At 42.6% G+C, this 19,278-nt stretch overlaps 1 protein-coding gene across 1 annotated transcript in view; it reads right to left on the bottom strand.

Annotated features, from left to right (window-relative positions):
• The window catches only part of LOC115169160 (uncharacterized), a 91,227-nt gene that overhangs the window by 71,580 nt on the left and 369 nt on the right, over positions 1 to 19,278 (bottom strand). The window contains exon 1 of the mRNA XM_029724659.1: positions 19,125 to 19,278. This exon is cut by the window's right edge and continues 369 nt beyond it. The gene's annotated coding sequence lies outside the window, so the exon portion shown is untranslated. The remainder of the gene's footprint in view (positions 1 to 19,124) is intronic.

Here is a 19,278-nt window from a genome sequence, read left to right as displayed (position 1 = left end):
ATTATAAGTGAAATAATCTGTAAACAATTGTTGGAAAAATGACTTGTGTCATGCACAAAGTAGATGTCCTAACCGACTTGCCAAAACTATAGTTTGTTAAGAAGAAATTTGTGGAGTGGTTGAAAACGAGTTTTAATGACTCCAACCTAAGTGTAGGTAAACTTCTGACTTCAACTGTAAATGTGTAGGTTGCAGGGAGGTTCTGAGAATGTTTTACTATGGGTCCATGAATGTTTTCCTGGGAGGTTTCATAAATGTTCTGAGAACGGAAATTATAGGTTATTTGAAGATTATTACTGTTCTGAGAACATGTTTCAATAACACTGCTAGGATAAGTGTACTGTTTCAAACGCTAAGCACAGACAGGACACATGGAAATGAATTTGGTTAGGCATTAATCATACAAACGCATTTCTTATTTTATTATGGCATCAGTGAGATTTGAACCTGCTTTCTATCCATGGAATTAGTCCACTGCACCACCAGGATGAAGTTAGCGTGCTATGTTTTTTTATCTCAAAGTTTTGAATACAAAGTTGTTCATTTTAGTCTATTCAAACAGACCCCATTGCAAAGCAAACAAGCACTCATTAAGATCAGGTGTGGCCAACACACCTGAACACACTTAACAAGAGAGAGGATAGAGAGAGTTTTATTGATGCTGAGAAAGGAACGTATTTGGTTTTAAGTAACATTCTTACAACATTCTTTGAATGTTACTAAAGTTTTCTTGTGGTTTTTATGGAAGGCAGTGTGCGTTAGTGTGATTTAGACCACTCCTCTGGGGCTCCACTGGACTGGGCTGCTACTCAATCAGACCATGGCATCCACTCTATGGGTCAGTAATTTACAGTATAAATGAAAGATATTTGTGTTCATATTAGTGAGTGTTCATGTGTATGTGTTTATGTAAGCCCTGCTCCCTCTAAGTGGTTGTGTGTGATGGGACTGGAGTGGTTCTGTAGCAGACCTCCAACCCTGTGTTTTGGGTGAGTCACTCCCACTGCAGCTGCAGGGTGCAGGCAATCTCTGATGCCCTGATAAGCAACCCAACATCTCAGATGTGTGTGAGAGTCTCTGGAGCAGGTGTCACTGTGGTTTCAGGCCTACGTCTAGCACGTACACCAGAGAGCGCATACGCTCTGCCCTGGTGCAGGAAGGGCAAAGCTAGACCAACTCATCAACAGTCTTAACGTTCAGGGGAGGATGCCATTATTATCCAACCTTATTCTATTCTGCACACAGAGCTGCTCTCTCTCTCTCTCTCTCTCTTTCTCTCCTCCACAGTAAGTAAAAACAGCAATACAGATGGAGTCGAGAATGCCTTGTGGGTGTTTCTCATAGGAGTATATATACTGACTCATGCACAAACACACACACACACACACACACAAAAACACACACAAGCGCTCAGGGCAATGTGCTTTACACCTACACATTTATTAGACAGGGGTAATAAGCTGTTAGGCCTTGTTATGCCTGGTCATAGACTATTGACATAGCCCCTGACATTGAGGAGCTTGACGAGATCATGCCACAAGGATGGCAAATCCCATACATGATGTAAACCACAAATGCATGCAAATGAACTGTTGTCTATGTTGGTGAAGGTTAGGGCAAACTAAAGTATTTGTTTTCACTGTAGGCCAGATTGATCATTGCAGGGTAGTGTGATTTGGCCTGACATTGTGTTGGACAGTGTTAATTGGGTTATCAGAGATTCCTACCCTCTGGCTCTATCGATCAGACGGATGTATGGAGAGCACACAGCATGTACTTTCATTAAATACACACACACACACACACACACATACACAGCCTCGGATTACACAGGAACTAGCACATCAGAGAGGGGAAGAGAGGGGGAAAGGACAGCGGGCGAGAGAGAGTGGAGCAATAGGGAATAATTAAGAGTGATGAAAGAGAGAACGATAAGTGAAAGGAGGAGACAGAAAGTAGACGAGCAAGACATCGGAAGATGCCAGTAAAAGAAAGAGACAGGGAGAGAGAGTTGGGGGAGCGACAGTAGAGTAATAGGGAATAATTAAGAGTGATGGGGAAAAGAGAAAACGACAGGAGATAAGTGAAAGGACGAGAGAGACAGAAAGTAGACAGGCAAGGCATCGGAAGATGGCAGTAAATGAGAGAGAGAGTGGCGAGAGGACGGGAGGGAGAAAGAGGAAGAGTTGTGCTTGTGTTTTCCGTCTCTCTTTGCTATGAGAACACCGCCTGGGACCCAGTTTTTCTTTCATTTGGAGGTGAATGCATAAATAAATAACTGCATGAATTGTTCCAAAAGAGACCAAAATAGTCCCAGCCCATCCCTACATACTATCAGTGGTGTAAAGTACTTAAGTAAAAATCCTTTAATGTACTACTTAAGTAGTTTTTTAAGGTTTCTGTACTTTACTATTTATATTTTTGAAAACTTTTACTTACATTTACTTCACTATGTTCCTAAATAAAATAATGTACTTTTTACTCCATACATTTTCCCTGACACCCAAAAGTACTCGTTACATCTTGATTGCTTAGCAGGACAGGAAAATGGACCAATTCACACATTTATCAAGAGAACTTCCTTGGTCAGCCCTACTGCCTCTGATCTGGTGGACTCACTAGTAAACACACATGCTTTGTTTGTAAATTATGCCTGGGTGTTGGAGTGTGCCCCTGGCTATCCATAAGGAAAAATAAAGAAAAACAAAGAAAATGGTGTCGTTTGGTTTGCTTAATATAAGGAATTTATATTTGACCCAACACAACATCACCACACCATGGAGGAAAGGACAATAAACTCTGTTGATACTACCCATTTCAAATGTGTTGAGGAAACAACAGTTAATGCTATCAATCTATGTCAACCTTTTTCTCCAAGGATCCAATTTATTTATGGATTCAATTACTTATTATGTGATCAGAGACACCAGAGACAGACAGTGAATGCACATGAGTCGTGTTTTAGCTCAGAAATGTAAGTAGCCAGCATAATATAAAAAGTAGCCAACAAAAAATCTGATGCACCCCAATTTGTTTACAGAGCCACTGAACACACCGATTGGCACGTGTGTTTTTCTGTTGCTCATTAGAAAAACTAGATTTCAGTCTTGGAGGTGTGTTTCCTGACCGATTCCATGTTTGGTTAATGATGTTTGTCCCCTATGAGACACTGTAGATGCGGAAGCCAATTTCACTTCCTTAAAATCCCCAGAATAATTCTAAGATAACTCCAGAAATATGTAACTACAGTAAATGTAACATTCTTTTGGTGAAATAATTTTTTAGCTGCGCAATTTTACTTCTAATTAAGGTGTTTGGTGCAGAATTTCTCAAGTAAAGAAATGTGCGACTTGTTGTCTTATATAAACAAAGTTGGGCTGCTGCCTCCAGATCTGTCTCACTGTCTATGGCTATGCCATTGTATAGAAAGCAATTACCACAGCTGTTCACCCTATGTTAGTGGGCAAATGTACATCGTCAAATGAAAAGCCAACCTTTATTTACCCGTTGTGACACACGGATGTTCCAAACCCCATTATAGATGAGACTGACTTTATGATCAAAATGATCCTATTTACAAGTTGTAGTCAATTTTGACATTAGAATAACTGTTTCTGACTCATATCGATGCCACATTGGCCGCTTTCAAAGGGATTCTTTGCTTTTTATAGGCAGTCGCTCTTTAAGTAAAAAAAGTAGTCGGCCATATGAGGGTTAGTAGTCAGCTGTAAGGGCTGACCGCTGGCGCTTATGGAACCCACTGCAAGAATGATTCACTTTCATACTGAGAGTGAGAAATACACAGTACATCTGACTACATCCAGGATCACTACACAGTCCTTAATCCTTAAGAGTCTAAGCCAACGTATGGAATTGTTTTGAGATAGTCGTACCAAGGATCATTTAGCTATTTGATTTTGAACCACTCCTTTAGGATTCTAAACAATATTTAGAACAAATTATTTGCTGAAACATTGAATTTGGACTTTCTTCTATTAGCCCATGGAAAAGCATTGAATAACAGATTCATACATTGAAAAACATAGTCAAAAAATACAAATGTATTTCCATGACATACTGTAGACTGACCAGGTGAATCCAGGTGAAAGCTATGATCCCTTATTGATGTCACTTGTTAAATCTACTTCAATTAGTGTAGATGAAGGGAAGGAGACAGGTTAAAGAAGGATTTTTAAGCCTTGAGACAATTGAGACATGGATTGTGTATGTGTGCCATTCAGAGGGTGAATGGGCAAGACAAAAGATTTAAGTGCCTTTGAACGGGGTATGGTAGTAGGTGCCAGGCATACCGGTTTAAGTGTGTCAAGAACTCTAACACTGCTGCGTTTTTCATGCTCAACAGTTTCACGTGTGTATCAAGAATGGTCCACCACCCAAAGGACATCCAGCCAACTTGACACAACTGTGGGAAGCATTGGAGTCAACATAGGCCAGCATCCCTGTGGAAAGCTTTCAACACCTTGTAGAGTCCATGCCCCGACGAATTAAGGCTGTTCTAAGGGCAAAATGGAGGGGTGAAAATCAATATTAGGAAGGTCTCTTGTGGCCATAGAGAAAAATAACATGTACGTGTTCATGAGAGTCTCACTTTTCCACAGAGGGGTCATACTAGTGTGTAGACCAAACTGTCCGAACGCTACAGACAGAAGTTGGCGGTACCGACTTCAAACGAGTCCTGTGACACTTGTGGGGGTCCTAAAGCAAAACGGAGAACACCATCGTGTTTGTGAGAGTCTCTTCTTTCCGTAGTGGTCATATTAGTTTGCAAGCCCGTTTGAATGCTGCAGACATTTTCGTGAGAAGACCGACTTTCGGGACGTCTCATGGTCTGACAAACACCGCTGAAGCTCGGCACCTTTAACCACAGATGCGGAATGCCGCCATTGGTGGATGCGGTGGATTGAGACGCAGTCCACGCAAAAAAAACATATCTCTAGCTTAAACAGATAGATTTTTAAGGGGATTTTTTTATTATGTTAATTAGATTTCTGTGGGGCACAGACATCAACTCTAGAGTTTTTTTACAGCCCTGATGACTGCTGGTAATAACACTAGTCCGCATTGGACGCAAATTTCCAGAGGATAAACTCTAGAAGAGTCCAACTGAATATGATTTCCTGTCGTGTTTCCATGCTGCTAAATCACAACTCTGGTTATGTCACCGTTTTACTCTGCATTTCACACCCTGGCTCCAGAAATAGCTGTTTCTCAGAGTTGCCGCTTTTGAATTGATTAAGAGCCAGATAGACAGGTACTCGCTACAAGGAGCACACACATCAGTAAAATAAAAAAAAACCGGCATCACACACACACACACACACACACACACACACACACACACACACACACACGCAAGCACAAACACAAAGTGGAATGAGATAAAGCGAAATCGAAATTGAAAAGAAGCTATGAAGCAAAATAAACCTGGTCTCCCACATCTCCCGGATTCAGAATGTGTTGGCGTTACTTCGACTTTAAATATTAGAAACTGAAAGGTTATCATCCAGCACAAAAATCCTAAGCATGCTAAAGTATACTTAAATATACAAATACATAATATACAGTACTTCAAATACGAGATGTACTTTTCTAGTATATCTTAAGTATACTATAAATATACTCTCATCAACCTTCAATACACAATGTGTACTTTAAATTCTTTGATTTGCAGTCTTTAAGTATATTATATGTTCACTATCATTAAACTTAAAGACATACTAAAACTGTACTTCAATTTCCCCAAAAAAATGTTTTGTAATTTTGGATTTTTGTTGAAAATACACTTGGAGTTGTTTTAAAGTTGAATCATTTATACTTTTTATGAAACTCTGCAAGTGATCAAGTACAACATAAGTATACAGTGCATTGCAAAAGTATTCCTACCGCTTGGATTTGTTCACATTTTATTGTGTTACAAAGTGGGGTTCAAACTGATTAAATTGTAATTTTTTTGTTAACAATTTACTCAAAATACTATAACGTCAAAGTGGAAGATTATTAATTCATTTTTTTATTAAAACAAATGTGATAACTAAAATATAGTCATTGCATAACTTTACAGCCCCTTTGGTTATGGAAGCCTAAATTAGTTCAGGAATAAAATTTGCCTTTAACAAATTACATAATATGTTAGATTCTGACTCTGTGTGAAATACTAGGGGTTAGCATGACTATTAAATAACGAACCCTTCCTCTGTTCCCCATACATACGACATATGTAAGGTCCCTCAATCAAGTATTGAATTTCAACCACAGATTCAACAACAAGGATCAGGGAGCCTTTCGAAAGCCTCATAAAGAAGGGCATTGATTGGTAGATGGGTAACAATATCAAATCAGACATTGAATATCTCTTTAAGCATGTTCAAGTTAATAATTATACTGTGGATTATGTACACTCTACTTTGAAACTGCTCAGGGATGTTACCATGAGGCCATTGGTGATTTTAAAACAGTTACAGCATTAGATGGCTGTGATGGGAGAAAACTGAGGATGGATCAACAACATTGTAGTCATTCCACAATAATGACCTAAATGGTAGAGCGAAAAGAAGAACACAAATATACAGAATACAAATATTCCAAAACATGCATCTTGTATGCAACAAGGCACTAAAGTAATGCTGAAAAAATAATACATCAAAGGAATACACTTTTCTGGCCTAAATGCAAAGCCTTATGTTTGGGGCAAATCCATCACAACACATCACTGAGTAACTGCCTCCTTATTTTAAAGCATGGTGGTGGCAGCATCATGGTATGGGCATGCTTGATATCGGCAAATATTGGGCAATTTTTCCCAGATAAAAAGAAACGGGATGGAGCTAAGCACAGGCAAAATCCTAGAGGAAAACCTGCTTCAGTCTGCATTACACCAGACACTGGGAGAGAAATTCACCTTTCAGCAGGACAATAACCTACAACACAAGGCCCAATCTACACTGGAGTTGCTTACCAAGAAGACAGTGAATGTTCCTGAGTGGACAAGTTAAACTTTTGACTTAAATCTGCTTGAAAATCTATGGCAAGACGTGAAAATTGCTGTTCATTACTGTCCATGATCCCCAACATCTTGACAGAGAATAATTCTGAAAATAATAACAATCCAGGTGTGTAAAGCTCGTAGAGACTTACCCAATGCTGTAATCACAGCTGTAATCACTGCCAAAGGAGTTTCTAACATGTATTGACTCAGGGAGCAGAATACGTACGCAACAACAATGGGTTCACTTATACAACCAATCCTCTAGTGAAACAGACCTTATTAAGAAGTATAACTAAACTATAAAGGATTCACTTATACAACCAACCAACACTACATCTGACTCCTACTAGTCCTCAGAGTATACCACTCTCTCCCTGTCTGTCTTTCTCTTTCTTTCCCTCTCTCCTTGTCTTTATATTCAGTCTGAGTCCCGCTCTCTGTGTTTCCATTCTTTAACTGGGGAGACTGGGGGCAATTGTAACAGGGGGCAATTTTTATTTTATTTTATTTCATTTTATTTTCATTTGACCTTTATTTAACCAGGTAGACTAGTTGAGAACAAGTTCTCATTTACAACTGCGACCTGACCAAGATAAAGCAAAGCAGTTCAACACATATAACAACACAGACTTACACATGGAGTAAAACAAACATAGAGTCAATAATACAGTAGAAAAAGTCTATATACAGTGTGTGCAAATGAGGTAGGATAAGGGAGGTAAGGCAATGAATAGGCCATGTTGGTAATTACAATATACCAATTAAACACTGGAGTGAATAGATGTGCTGAAGATGAATGTGCAAGTAGAGATACTGGGGTTGATAAGGAGCAAGATAAATAAATAAATATAGTATTGGGATGTGTCACGACTTCCGCCGAAGTCGGTCCCTCTCCTTGTTCTGGCGGCGTTCGGCGGTCGACGTCACCGGTCTTCTAGCCATCGCCGATCTACCTTTCATTTTCCATTTGTTTTGTCTTTGTTTTCTACACGCCTGGTTTCATTCCCCAATTACATGTTCATGTATTTAACCCTCTGTTTCCCCCATGTATTTGTGCGTGATTGTTTCTATGTTCATTCGGTACGTTATGGCTGGTTTTCGACGGGTGCTGTTTTCACCTGTGCGTAATTGATTGCCGTTTATTGTTGGTCAAGTGTATTGTTACCTTGTGCCTTTATTTTGAGTAAAGTACGTTGCTCACTCATTCTGCTCTCCTGCGCCTGACTTCATGCACCAGCTACACCCACCTTCTGACAGGATGAGGTAGTTGGATGGGCTATTTACAGATGGGCTATGTACAGGTGCAGTGATCTGTGAGCTGCTCTGACAGCTGGTGCTTAAAGCTAGTGAGGGAGATATGAGTCTCCAGCTTCAGTGATTTTTGCAGTTCGTTCCAGTCTTTGGCAGCAGAGAACTGGAAGGAAAGGTTGGCCAAAGGAGGAATTGGCTTTCGAGGTGACCAGTGAGATATACCTGCTGGAGCGCGTGCTACGGGTGGGTGCTGCTATGGTGACCAGTGAGCTGAGATAAGGCGGGGCTTTATCTAGCAAAGACTTGTAGATGACCTGGAGCCAGTGGGTTTGGCGACGAGTATGAAGCGAGGGCCAGCCAATGAGAGCATACAGGTCGCAGTGGTGGGTAGTATATGGGGCTTTGGTGACAAAACGGATGACACTGTGATAGACTACATCCAGTTTGCTGGATGTAGTCTGGAGGCTATTTTGGAGGCTATTTTGTAGATGACATCGCCGAAGTCGAGGATCGGTAGGATGGTCAGTTTTACGAGGGTATGTTTGGTAGCATGAGTGAAGGAGGCTTTGTTGTGAAATAGGAAGCCGATTCTAGACACATGGGAGGAGATCCTGGCTGGAAGGGATCGCCTCCCATGGGAACAGGTGGAGGCAGCCAGGAGAACGGAAGCAGCAGGAGAGGGGAGCGAACGTTATGCGAGAATACGGCTGGCAAGGAAGCCCGAGAGGCACATATAACAACACAGAGTTACACATGGAGTAAGCAGCCCCCAAAAACATTTTTTGGGGGGGGCACACGGGGAGATTGGCGGAGTCAGGCGATAGACCTGAGCCAACTACCCGTGCTTACCAGAAGCAGCGTGGTACTGGTCAGGCACCGTGTTATGCGGTGAAGCGCACAGTGTCTCCAGTACGCACTCATAGCCCGGAGCGCTATATGCCAGCCCCCCGCAAGTGCCACGCGAGAGTGGGCATCCAGCCAGGGCGGATTGTGCCAGCTCAGTGCGTCTGGTCTCCGGTGCGACGTTTCAGCCCAGGGTATCCTGCGCCGGCTCTGCGTACTGTGTCTCCGGGGCGTTGGGAGGGCTCAGTTCGTCCTGTGCCTGCGCTCCGCCCGTGCCGGGCGAAAGTGGGCATTGAGCCTGGAAGAGTGGTGTCAAGCCTACGCACCAGATCTCCAGTGCTCCCCCACAGCCCGGTGTATCCTGTGCCTCCTCCACGGACCAGGCCTCCAGTAGGTCTCCCCAGCCTGGTGAGTCCTGTTCCTGCTCCTCGCACTAGCCCTGTGGTGCGTGTTCCTAGTCTGGCGCCTCCAAAGCCAGTCCCACGCATCAGGCCTCCAGTGCGCCAACCCAGGCCAGTACGTCCTGTTCCTGCTCCTCGCACTAGCCCTGTGGTGCGTGTTACTAGTCTGGCGCCTCCAAAGCCAGCCCCACGCATCAGGCCTCCAGTGCGCATTCCCCATCCAGAGCTTCCGGCGACAGTTCCCCATCCAGAGCTTCCGGCGACAGTTTACAGTCCAGAGCCGACAGAGAAGGCCTACAGTCCGGAGCCGACAGAGACAGCCTACAGTCCGGAGCCGACAGAGACGGCCTACAGTCCGGAGCCGACAGAGACGGCCTACAGTCCGGAGCCGACAGAGACGGCCTCCAGTCCGGAGCCGCCAGAGTCGCCCTCCAGTCCGGAGCCGCCAGAGTCGCCCTCCAGTCCGGAACCACCAGTCGGTGCCCAGTCTGGAGCCACGAGAGACGGCCTACAGTCCGGAGCCGACAGAGACGGCCTACAGTCCGGAGCCCACAGAGACGGCCTCCAGTCCAGAGCCCACAGAGACGGCTTCCAGTCCGGAGCCGCCAGAGTCGCCCTCCAGTCCGGAGCCGCCAGAGTCGCCCTCCAGTCCGGAGCCGCCAGAGTCGCCCTCCAGTCCGGAGCCGCCAGAGTCGCCCTCCAGTCCGGAGCCGCCAGAGTCGCCCTCCAGTCCGGAGCCGCCAGAGTCGGTGCCCAGTCCGGAGCCACCAAAGTCGGTGCCCAGTCCGGGGTCGGCGGCGAGGGTCCCCGCTCCAGAGGCGCCACCAAAGTGGGCCATGCCAGAGGTGGAGCGGGGTCTGCGTCCCTCACCGGAGCCACCACCACGGAGAAAAGGCCACCCAGACCCTCCCCTATAGGTTCAGGTTTTGGGTGGGGGGGGTACTGTCATGCCCTGGCCATAGAGAGGGTTTTATTCTCTATTTTGGTTAGGTCCTTCATGAGCATGACCTTATTTCTATTACAGCATATTGGATGACTGTCATTCATATTCCATTCACCCAGTTCAATGTAACAGCGATAGGTTTAGACTACTACATGATACTCTAATTATCCCTATACCCATCATGAGGTTGCTACAACCTAGCCTATGAATGAAAGTTTACAACGTAGTTGTACGTAACATTGTGTTGACTGTACGCTTGTTTAGTCCATGTAACTCTGTGTTGTTGTTTCTGTCGCACTGCTATGCTTTATCTTGGCCAGGTCGCAGTTGTAAATGAGAACTTGTTCTCAACTAGCTTACCTGGTTAAATAAAGGTGGATTTTTTATTTTTTTTCCATAAATAAATATTCTAAGTCAGAACCGTCTGAGTAGTGATGCTAGGCGGGCGGGCAGGTGCGGGCAGCGATCGGTTGAAGAGCATGCAGGAGGACGGAAGCTAGCTGTCCTCTGGCTACACCATGGTGCTACCCTAGAGGGTGCTGTTGAGTCTGCTTTAGACTGTCATTCCAAAACAGTGTGTTTTAATCAGTTATTTGGTGAAATGGGAATATACAGTATTTAGTATAGTTTTATCAAAAAAGGTAACTCCTAGGTTTTGTATTGAAGTCAATGTACCCAGAGAAGGACAGGAGCTAGCTGTCCTCTGGCTACACCATGGTGCTACCCTACAGGGTGCAGTTGAGGCTACTGTAGACCTTCAATGCAAAATAGTGTGTTTTAATCAGTTACTTGTTGACATGATTATATTTAGTATAGTTTTATCTAAAAAGTATCACTTTTTGAATGTTTTACCATTTTTATTTTTATGAAATTTACTGAGGAGAATGGTCCATTCTACAGGGAAATATCCCTCCGTAACAACCCATACCCCTCACTAATTTCTTTCAATGATTGTTTTGTCCCAAACCTTATGATATCCAGCAAATAGGAAAGACGGGAGAACAGTAACAATTTCATAAATAAATAAACGCCCACACACTCTGAATAACTCACTGTCATCTCGCTCTGTCTGTGTGTGTGTGTGTATGTGTGGGGGGGGGATCAACGTGGAAACAACGTTGATCCCACAAGTGTGTGGCCTCGTATTTACACATTATGATACAATTTAAAACATCCATAACCATATTTATTTAACCAGGCAAGTCAGTTAAGAACAAATTTGTATTTACAATGATAGCCCAGGAACAGTGGGTTAACTGCCTTGTTCAGGGGTAGAACGAAAGATTTGTACCTTGTCAGCTCAGGGATTCGATCTAGCAACCTTTCTGTTACTGGCCCAACACTCTAACCACTAGGCTACCTGCCTCCCCATATACATGCACAAACAAAGTCAGATTGTTTCCATACAGCATTGAATCACAAAATTAATGCTTTTCTAATCCTATGACTGCCATGGGACTGACACCAGACCTGTAAATATGTCACTCTCTGGATCTCTGAACCTATTACCAAATTAACCCAATCTCAACAGATTAAAACATTGATTAAATCCAGATTATGGGTGTCACAAAATAGGCCATTAAAGGGATATTTCCTTCGACGCAATTTACTAACACCTAATAATTCAACCTTTTACCCTTCATGATAATTAGCAGTGTAATAAACAACTAAATACTCTACATTTTAACAGTAAAATGACTTGCTTGCTGAAATGTGAGTCACTCTCAGAATGAATGGTAGTCTATGATAATGTTCAATGAGGCACGACGTACACAAGCATGGATGCTAGTCTGTTTCGCATTTTTGGCTAATATTCACAGCGTGCGTCGCTTATAGAAATGTTATGAAAGAATGGACACAACTAGGAGGTCTATCGTGTCGAATAGAAAACCATCACATTTCCGTGTCTGTCTAAAAGACGTGCTTAATGAGTTGTGGGTTCCTCTCCTGTTTTACTCAACTACACTATCATAAAGAGGCTGACATTACCATGCCAGTATCAGGATCTGAGTCTCCCATGTTGGACATGAATCAATGCAGTGTTATGGATTAGTTCTCCTAGTTCTTCTAGTCTAATGCATACGCTATCATATCATATGATTAGCAGCAGAGGAACACCCCTAAGTGCACCATGCTCCTATCTTCTCCAGAGCATGTGATAATGATGATAAATGCATGAAAAGACAGCGTGTGCAAGTGACCTATCGCTAAGTTATAGGTGACAATTCATGTGAATCGCACTCTGTGTCACCCACTGTGCTGTTACATAGATGGGGATACAGTAGAAGGGAGATGTTACATCGTCAAACTATGTATCAGTTGCAAGGCTTCTTTCGAGATGTGTCCCCAGGAGTTAGAAGTTTATTTTCAATCCCTTAATCTTACTTTTGCTATGGTATATAGCCCCAGGGGATAAGTCAAACTGTCATCTCCCCTACTCTCCATCCTTCTTCTCCTCCCCTCTTATCTCATCCTGTCATCTCCCCTATCATCGCTTCTGCCTTAATACATCCTCTTCCCTCTCTCCTCTCTTCCTCTCCTCTTCTACTCCTCTCGGCCTGTGAACCTTGTCTTGCCCTATGCACAGAATAAATCATTTAAGAGGATTTATACAGTCAGTGGGTTTTGGTGCCCTGAACCTCCCAGTCATGGATCTGTGGTACTAATGACAGGTGGCAGGCTGAGGTCCTGGCCTCTCTGCCCAGGCCAGGACTAATTTGTCTGGGTAACTGGCCAATCTACACCCACCGACCCTTCATCCACGCACAAGCACACAGACACACAGACGCACAGACACACACACACACACACACACAAGCATGTGCAAATAGACAGACACACACACACACACACACATACACACGCACCACAGTCCAGGGCTCCAGACTCCAATCATTTGTGACCGACCGGCTCCATTCGGTCTTATGTAGCAAAATGTGAAATTGTGTTTTTTACATTGGATAAAAGTAGAGACTCAGAGCTAGAAAATGGTTTATCATACACTGCAGTTGAGGAACAATGAGAAAGTAATTCTGCTTTGAAAGTTGATAAACTTGTAAACCCCACTTTGAGAAAATGGCCCTTGAATGTTTTGGTACACCAACTGGAGAGCTCTTCTTTGTCTACACCCATACTGCATTATTCACACCCTCTTAAGCCTTAGCGCCACCCATCTCTTTAAGGATTCACATGTGAGGCCATGTGCTAAACAGAGTGAATACGGTAGTGTACTAAACAACCAAAAAATGTCAAAACCAAAGGCTGGTTTATACTATGTCTGTAGACAGTTGTTGCAATGACATCATGAACATTCTATTGTCGTCTGGCATCAATCTTGTTGTCGTTATGAAAAAGTATAAACACAAAAAACGACAGGCTGCATGACATCAGGAGATCCAAAATAACATAACTGGTGTATTTTAACACCAATAAACACTGTTTGGTTCGTTTTTTTATAGCTTGTTAGCTAGCTAGCTAGCTAGCTTACATTAAGTTAGCAGGCTAGCCAGTATAAATAATGGCCACATCATATAGCTGACAACGTCTTAACTTTAGCAAATTTGTATTCATTATTACAGGACAATAAACTCACAACAAGATCATTATTTACAAGTTAATGGCAAGCAGAAAATAGCGTACAGTTGTGAGTGTGACGAAATAAAACAGGGCATTCTACTGGAGAATTTTTGAACTTGGACACTGTCACGTAATATCCTAATTTGACTTTTGTGCAGGTCATGTTGTTCTTCACACACTACATTAAATAAAATCAAAGTTTATTTGTCACATGCACAGGATACAGAAGGTCTATATGGGGCGGCAGGTAGCCTAGTGGTTAGAGCATTGGGCCTGTAACCGCAAGGTTGCTAGATCAAATCCCCGAGCTGACAAGGTAAAAACCTGTCCTTCTGCCCCTGAACAAGGCAACTCACTGTTCCTATGCAGTCATTGTAAATAAAAATATGTTCTGAACTGACTTGCCGAGTTAAATAAAAATGGTACAGTGAAATGGTTACTTGCATAGTGGAGTCTTTTGTTTAGACATGTAGCTAGCTAGCAAGCACTAAACATAATCCCAACTCCTAAATTACTACCCTGCATGAATTTGCTGGTAGCTGAAACTAACCAACCAGGTTCAATGTTCGCTAGCTAACTATCAACTAGGTTCAATGTTAGCTAGCTAGCTAACATTAGGCTATAACTAGCAATGCAATTGGCTCTGAGATACAAATAATATTACTACACAGATCATACACTTAACGTTAGCTAGCTAGTGAGACAGCCAGTTAACATTAGCAAGCTAGCTAAAAGTACGCGTTAACTTACAATGAAAACAGTTTCTGACAAAATTATAAACGTATAATTCCTGAAAATGTAGCTAGCTAGACTCTCTTACCTGAACACGTGGATGAACCCTTCCCCTCTCTGTTACGGATGCCATAGTTGCCCTTAATTTGAAGATGTAATCCGGAGACAGATATTTGATAAAGCAGCCTTCTGTGTGTTCTCTTTTTTGACTCCCTCCACATATTTGCAATCAAGCGGCAGAATTTTCTCCATCTCCTTAGATATCATACTCTGCTTCCACTGGACATTCCATTGATTTCAAAACTCGGTCCTCCAGAAAGTTGAGAGCATCTTTCAAAAAAGCCGCATTAGAAAGGATTACCTACACATACTGACCATCTCATGTTATAGACAGAAGGTGCTACATGGCAGACCAATCTGAACTACCTACACATACTGACCAGCTCATGTTATAGACAGAAGGTGCTACATGGCACACCAATCTGAACTACCTACACATACTGACCATCTCATGTTATAGACAGAAGGTGCTACATGGCAGACCAATCTGAACTACCTACACATACTGACCAGCTCATGTTATAGACAGAAGGTGCTATATGGCAGACCAATCCAAACTCATCTCTCGGCATGTCCAGCCCATCTATTATCTCAGCCAATCATGGCTGGCGGGAAGATTCCTGACTTTTTCCATGGCTAAACCAACTAGACTCGTAATTTAACAATTGTATTTGTATTTACAAGTTTGTTATTAAGGCACATGAAAGTTCACATGTTCCAGAAGGCATTTCTGCCAAAAAACGCATTTTGATAAAAAATACATGTTTACAAATGCCTCTCCTGTGAAGTAGTGACACATAACATATACCTAGATTCCTGAAACGAGTCACTTTTAGTCGCATTTTGCGACCCTTTGCCTTGAATCTGTGAGTTACATTTTTAATTGGTCACATCGTGTGAGCAACACACTCTACATGCTCACCTCACTCCGAACAATAGTTTTTTATTTTTGCTAATATGCATACTAAAACCATGATTTTGTGAAACAGTAACGTGCATTATCCTCATGATTCGCATTATTAAAGTTTCTGCCCTCTGTCCCTGTGCCTGTTTCGCTGGGCCCTACTGCTGTGATGAGCGAGCCACTCACTCTTCCCCTCCGGGATCATTATTTTTACATTTGATTTTAGGCTGTAATATTTCAAAATCCAATTGCGGGGAAAAGGATGCTTTGGAAAAAACTACTCTTGGCTTTGAGATATGAAGCATGCAAAATTTGCATCAGCTATTGTGAGTGCAGGCTTCAATGGGTAGTAGCCTAGGCCACAACTACAAAGTTTTTATAGGACATTGAATGTACTATTAGACTAATATTGTACACGGCTACCAGCAGTGGGTATTATGTTTTGAGTTAGCGATGTGGCTGTGTTTAGAGTTTCCACTTACTCAGGTGGTGAATCTTTCCCAAATAAATTGACAAATTCATCTCTGTTGAACAAAAGCAAATTCTGAAAATTCTGGAGCCCTATTTGAACAGTAAAATATAAAAACAATAGCCTAATGTCTGGCCAAAGTTTATGACGATCACTGGATTAGGTTGCCCATCAAAATCTTGAATCATCCATTCCTGCCTGGACATGTTAGATGAAACAACTGATTTATTGAATACCATCTCAGTTACACCTCCTAATAACGCACTGTGAATGACTATATAAAATTATTACAAATGTGCGAACAAATCATGGGCTGGTGCCACCAACTGAAAAAGGGGGAAAATGTTCGTCTGGAGCCCTGTCACACACACACTTTAATTTGCCAGGGTGCCAATCCAATCTAAAAAAAGAGAGACAGAGAGATGTTCTGAGGTCTCTGATGGTTTAAGTAGAAATTGTCCCCAGGCCCAGTGGGGGCTGGCTGACTGTTCTGTCACCCCGTAGAGGGGACTCTTGTTCTGCCTGGAGGAGTTCAGCCATTGCCTGCAGGAGAGAAAGGCTTAATCTTTAAAATAACCTGGAGAAGGGCTCTGGAGAGACATGCTATGGAACCAAGAGAGTTTTGTCAGTTCTTCGAAATGCTACAGTGTAAGTATGCAGTAGACCAGTACATTTTAGTGTGTGTGTGTGTGTGTGTGTGTGTGTGTGTGTGTGTGTGTGTGTGTGTGTGTGTGTGTGTGTGTGTGTGTGTGTGTGTGTGTGTGTGTGTGTGTGTGTGTGTGTGTGTGTGTGTGTGTGTGTGTGTGTGTGTGTGTCAGTGCACGTGTGCGTGTCATTACGTGGTTGGAGATAATAGCCTGGGGATAAAACCTGTGTTGTATGCAGGATTTAAGACCAAATTAGGACTTTGAAATAAAGTCTAAGTGTCTCTGTGACTCCTCATGCATCAGACTAGGTAACTAATTATTTGACCCCCCCCCTCACCCCCCCTCCCCAATAGTGTAATCCAAGTCAAGCCACCAATGTCACTAAGGTATCAAACAACCTCCTGTCTGGAAAGAAGACTGCATTTGTTTCGGTTGGTATTGGTAATTTTGCTGAGTATAGCTCTGTTAGCTTCATAGTACAACTGAATTGTGGCCCGCCTGTACATAAAAATACTTTACTTGATGTCGTGTTCTGTTGCATTTGTCAATTGCCATATTTCTATCTCAAGGCCATCAGACTGTTAAACAGCCATCACTAACATTGAGTGGCTGCTGCCAACACACTGACTCATCTCTAGCCACTTTAATAATGAAAAATTGGATGTAATAAATGTATCACTAGTCACTTTAAACAATGCTACTTTATATAATGTTTTCATACTCTACATTATTCATCTTATATGTATATACTGTACTCTATACCATCTACTGCATCTTGCCTATGCCGTTCTATACCATCACTCATTCATATATTTTTATGTACATATTCTTATTCATTCCTTTATACTTGTGTGTATAAGGTAGTTGTGAAATTGTTAGGGTAGATTACTTGTTAGATATTACTGCACGGTCGAAACTAAAAGCACAAGCATTTCGCTACGCTCCCATTAACATCTGCTAACCACGTGTATGTGACCAATACAATTTGATTTGATATTCATATCACTAATGCAGTAACAGAGCATTATGCAACAGTAAAATAGAGTAATAAGGGATGAGGGACCCATTCTCTGTGATAATATAGATAATATAGATGATATTCACAATATCAAAGCCTTATTATGTCCCTAATAATGCTACATCTATATGGCATTATTCACATTCATATCATAACCCTTCAAAAGTAGCTGCTTCAAATAAAGTCTTAGTGAAAACTCTACAGGAAGGACTGGAAACAGAGTGTATAGGTGACAACGCCTCATCCAACTTTCTCCTGGTGTGATTGTCAGTGTAAATGTGATTCTGGGCATCACTTCATAATGAGAGAAACAGGAGCACAGCTCTCTGGGTGACTCTCCTGCTTAAATCAACACAATGAGTGTAATGAGGTGAAGTGCGCACACACACACACACACACTTGACAAGCTGGGAACCTCTGCTGCATAGTAAGAGGAATCCATTCATCGATATGCACCGTGGGACCTGCTGTGCATCCCTCGCTTGCTCGCTCCCTCCCTCCCTCACACACACACACACACACACACACACACACACACACACACACACACACACACACACACTCAACATTACTCTGAGAATAGCTGGGAATCAATTCTCTCCAGTTGATGACTATAAATATGCATAATTTGTCCATTATGTTCTAAAAGGGAGAACCAGTCCCTTCACTCCCTCTTCAAGGCAGTCTAATAAACATAGCACCATCTCTTCAGCATCAACATCTACATCTAGAACAGACAGGCTGCATCAAGCCTGGACAGGATGATGAGGTCATGACTCAGATATTAACATCTTGATCTGCACCTCTCTCCCCTGCTGTCTTTCAGACCATTACTACTGGTGTGCTTCAGAGCTGACCGGGGGCATCTGTTCATTCATCAATTATAATTCATCTTCCTGGTTTTCATTGTTAAGTAGCCTACGACACATGTTCAGAACTTCGAATTGCACTGGCCTGACCTCTAAATCAGAATTATTGTGCACTGTGTAGGAATTAATTAAGTGTTAACACATTCAATTTCGACCATAATCGGGGACGCGCGCAATTCCCAAAGGAAGGAAACAAGTTTCTCACATCACTGACCGATTGGCTAGAGCACTTTACTGAGTATGAATCATTGATCAGACAGGTGGGATCGCCTAGAATACCCTGGCCGCTCTCACAGTGGCATGTCACATCCCTGACGGAACGCAGACAATGTTGATCAAAAGTAGACCACAAATGAAAGTGGTGTCAACCGGTAAAAGTATATTCCCCCCAACAATTATACTCACTTAACCTCGCGGATGAATAGTAGGCGCGATGTTGCGCGGCATCCCGGTCGCTCTGTGTCTCTGCAAGCTCTTCAAATGATTCACTTGGGACAACAAGCGCCTTGGATTTCATTCTCTGCAAAGATCCACCCCCTCACTCACTCACTCACAACCT

The sequence above is a fragment of the Salmo trutta genome, chromosome 31, assembly GCF_901001165.1.
Source record: "Salmo trutta chromosome 31, fSalTru1.1, whole genome shotgun sequence".
NCBI classification, from domain to species: Eukaryota; Metazoa; Chordata; class Actinopteri; order Salmoniformes; family Salmonidae; genus Salmo; species Salmo trutta.
Note: the sequence above shows the minus strand (reverse complement) of the source record. Positions and strands in the feature narration are given on the sequence as shown.